This window comes from Alligator sinensis, unplaced genomic scaffold, assembly GCF_000455745.1.
Source record: "Alligator sinensis unplaced genomic scaffold, ASM45574v1 scaffold872_3, whole genome shotgun sequence".
Taxonomy (NCBI): domain Eukaryota; kingdom Metazoa; phylum Chordata; order Crocodylia; family Alligatoridae; genus Alligator; species Alligator sinensis.
In genome coordinates, this window is record NW_005842137.1 from 568,254 (window position 1) to 572,764 (window position 4,511).

Sequence of the window (4,511 nt, forward strand, 5' to 3'; positions counted from 1 at the left end):
GCAGCTGCAGCCCCCAGGATGCTGGCCCATGCCCGGGCTTCCCTGGCAGGTGGGGGGCAGGTCGGGTCCCCCTGCTAGCAGGCTGGGGAAGTTTGCATCCCTGTGACATTGCCTGGTCCCACCGCTTCTCTGCGTGGACCCTGCTCCTGGCCTGGAAACCCCCTCCCCGCTGGCCTGGGGACCCCTGCCTCTCCCTCTGCCAGGCTGGGTGTTTGCAGCAAGAGGGTCTCAAGGACGCGGGGTTTTCTTCCCTGCTTCTGCTCGCAGGTCCCCCCACCCAGCAGAGCCCTCCCCTGGGTCTCGCTCTGTGGGCAGGTTTCCTGGGTCTCTCCCCATCCGTCCTTCACCAGCCGCACGGGCCTTTCTTCCCTCTGTCTCCCTTCCCTTTTATTCTGCCTGCTGGGAGAAGAGCAGATGCCCCCTCTCCCTACCTCTGGCATGGGCAGAGCCACTGTTCCCCACACCCCGCCTGGTCTCCCCTGCCCCACAAAAGCACCCCATACTGGTGGGGGGCAACTTTGCTGGCAGGGCCTGGCCATTTCTCCTGTCCTTTCCCCTTGAGCAAGTGGGGAGGATGCTGTCCCAGGGGCCTAGACAGGAGACCCCCCCCCCCTTGTTGAGCTGCTCAGCTGGCCTTGAACCCACTGCAGCCAACTTTACTTTCACTTTGCCCCGCTCCCAGAGCCTGACGGCTGGACTTTGCCCCACAGTCCTGCTAAGGCTCCCTCGGCTTCCTGGCTTATCCCACACCTCCATCTACCGCAAGGGCCGGGGTGGGGCAGGTACGTCCCCAGGCTTATGCACCCAGCAGGTGATTAAGCGCCTTGACCCATTGCGATGAGGCACGGAGGGTGCCGTAAAGCAGTCTCCATCTGCTGCTATTTAGCTAGCTATAAATAGCCTGCAGAAAGGGGCCTGTAATGGCTCGAAGCAGGAAACGGGCCCAGAGCCTCAGCCTGGTCCTGCCTAAGTGTAAAGCCTGCAGTGTGCTTTGGATGGGGCGGGTATCAGATCAGGCCAGGCCCCTGCTGCCTGCCGCATCTTCCCTGCAGCTTGCAGATGAAGGGGAAATACATGCAAGAAAGCACCGTTCTGCTTTGTGGCTATCAGCCCCTGCCAGGGGCTCACGCAGCTTCCCGGGGCTGCAGTTCCTATACAGCTGTGAAATATTCATGCGCAAGCCACCAGAGTGTCTCTTGCTCCCATTAAGTGGGGCGGCTTCAGTTGTACAAGCCCTTTGTTTTTTATGGCCATATGGCAGGGAGCATCTGGTGGTGGTTCCCTCTGGTTTTTCAGCCAAGGGGGCTCTGCCACACCAGCTCCTGTGTGAACAGCAGGGCGCTTCCCTCGGGACTGTCCTAGCAGCGCTCTGTGATGTCCCAGCTGGAGGGCCGGGCCGGGTACTAGACATTGCAAGGTTTTGCTTTTGGGGGCCTGGCTGCGGCTGCTGTGACCTTGAGGCTACCTGCCCGCTAAGTGCCAAGTGATGCGGCAGGCAGGACTGTCGGGAGGAGGCCTCTGCTGAGCTTGCCAAAAGGCCGCTCTGAAATGCTGAACCAGGCTGGTTTTCTTAGGCCACCTGCTTGCCCCCTGGATCTTGGGTGTTGCATCCGGCTAGGCCCATCTTGAACCTGGGCTTCTTCCCCTGCACAGCTGAGCCCAGGGAGTCAGTCCAGCCCCAAGGCATCTATGCCTCAAACTACTAACAATCACAGCAGGAGGAAAAGGACCAACTCAGCCTCTCGCCCCTGGCATGGGAACCCCTCCGGAGCAGGGGCGAGGGGCACATTGTTATAGCAGAGGAGCTTGCACTGCTCTGGGGATAGATAGCTGCTAACCTAGACAGAGACCACCTTGCACCTCAGATCCTGGTCCAGATCCAGTTTGGGGGTTTACCTCCAGGGCTTTGGTTCAGCTCTTTGAGACTTGGGGTAGCTGTCAAGTTAGGGCTGGCTTTTAGCCACTTCCAGGCTCTGCAGGGCCCAGCTGGTGCCTTTTTGTCCTAACCTTCCCTCTTGTGTAGCAGCTCCCCCCACCACCTTGTTACTGTATTAGCAGCAACTTCTCTATTGCTCATGCTAAACAGTGTGGCAGGTTGTACATACAGGAAAGACGGGGGCCAGTCCCCGATGGCCTGTTCAGTGCCTTACAAGGAAGTGCCACATCTGTGTACTGAAGATGGAAATATATCAGTGGGGGCATGAGGGAAATGCTAACTTCCCAGAAATTCAGCAGTAAGTGAAAGTGCCAATGTGGAGCAACTGCTTCGACCTTCCTTGGTACATCCAGTTCTGGATCTGTGCTGCGCACAGAAATGTTTAGGGTTGGCATGTACAAAGATCTTGGCTAGAATGCAATTTAAGGTTGCAAAGCCAAGCACTTGGAAGTTAGGCAACGGCGGTGTAAATGGGAATTACTATTTGCCCTTAATGTGGCCCCCAGGTCTGTACACAGTGCAATAGGCTGCAAGTACAAGTCATTGTGCTGTTCTCCCCACTGGGCCCTGAATGCCTCGGTTCACAGAAAGGATGGTGCAGCGGGGATGCATCACGGCTGTCTAGCTAGGGAGATTGTTTCTTCACTTGTTGCAAAACCTGAAGGGTGTGTAGTGAGTGAGGTCAGGGTTTGTGGCCAGAGGCTGGAGGATGTCACGTCTAAGGCACTTGAATGCTGTTTGACTCCATCCCTGATCCTGGGCAAGTTGCATGAACCCAGGTTTTTGCAGTGGTTGCTATTTGTGCTGTCTTGGTTTTCTGCACATCTCCCTTGAGCTCCTGAGGTCTGATTTCACAGAAATGGTGAGCACTTGCAGCTGCAACCATAGTCAGTTGGGAGCTCTGCTTTGAATGTATAGTGCTATACAGTGCAAAATTGAATATTATGAAAAATGGAGTTGGAGGCATCGCAGATTAGACTATCCAAATGTAGCGGCCATGTTTGACTTGGATCTTTCTGTTCTTTCCCTCCCCATTTGTATGATGGGGTTAATACCAGTCCCTCATCTCACTGGGGTGCTGCTGAAAGAGGTTTGCTAATGTACGTCGAGGTTTCACCCCTTTACAGCTTTTTGTGCAAGGGTTTTAAACAAGCCCCTAATGCATCATCATCTTGATATCCATGTGGGTCATCACAGTGTTGGGACCTAGCTCCGCAGCTCAGATCTCTGCCACTGGAACGAGCAGGCAACTGATAGCAGTAGTAGGTTGTCATCCTCTCTGCAGGCTAGCGCTGTAAGGGGGATGAGATGTACCCTTTGACAAAAGATTTCACAGATATTTGCTCACAGCAGAAGCCTGCGGAGACTCGGGTTTTTTCTTTCTAAGCTCTGGGAGAGAGTGTGTATGAGGGGCATAGACTCTTTTAATTGCTCCCTCCAGCTGTGACTCTTCCACCCTTGTTTCCTGCTCCCATTTTCTTCCCCTAGGTTGTCCTGTCTCCACTCCACAGGGTTTTTGTCCCAATTGCAGTCTCCTTCACAATCAGTCTCACTCCCCCAGGCTCCCAGTCTGTCTCCTTGCCCAGCCAGTTTTGGTCCCTTTGCATCCTCTGGTTCTTTCTCCCATCCTGGCTCCTTCCCCTTTGTCATCTCCCCCTGCTCCCTGGCCCCAAGTCCCAGTCTATCTCAAGTGCCCTTCCTACCTGCCCGCTCTCCTTCCTGCCAGTCTGCCTTGCCCCTCCATTCCTCACCCCCATCCTTGTGGCTCTCAGTCCTGGTCTTCCCACTCCCAGTTCCTCATTTGAACCCAGTCTCCCCCCCTGCAAACTCGCAAAAAACACCACTGTGCCTCCATCTACAGACTCCCAGTCATGTTGCAGACCCTCTAGGTCCCCATCTCTGCTCTTCAGGCCTCTCATTTCAGTCCCAAACTCCAAGTGCCAAGCCGTGAGTTGTAATCTCTCTGCCCCACACAACAAGCTGTCCATCCTGGTCTGCACTCTCTACCCTCTCACAGGTCTGGCTCTTGTCCCTCTGCCTTTGAATGGCCAGCGTCCTTCTCTCTCATTGGAAGTACATGTAGGGCAGACAGACTCCTTGGTCCCTGCCCAGGTGCCCGGCCCTATTTCAGCCCTGAGCAGCAGGTCCAGGGAATGTCCTGCTTGGCCCCAGGCTGGGACATGCTCCATGTAAGCAGAGTCTGCAGGGCACTTTGCTGCTAAAATCCAGCGGGTCTCTATTAACCACATGCAAACGGAGATGTCCCAGAGGCTTACAACCAGCCAAGGGCTCCTCCCTGCTCCATTTCAAGACTCCGTTCCAGCGCAATGAGATGCTACTGCTTTTCAAAGAAAAAAAAGTCTGCCAGAGCATTTTGAACAAGGACAAAACATGTTGCCGTAGCTTTGTTCTCAGGAACATCCGATGAACTGTTTTTTCCTTCCATTAAAAAGGAAAAGAAAAAAGAAGAGAGACCTGAAGCAGAGCTTCCAGGCTGGAAAATGTCCTGCTAACGGTTGCAGCTTGGCAGCTGTTGAAAGCAGCTGAAAACAGGATCTCATCATGGGGGGGGGGG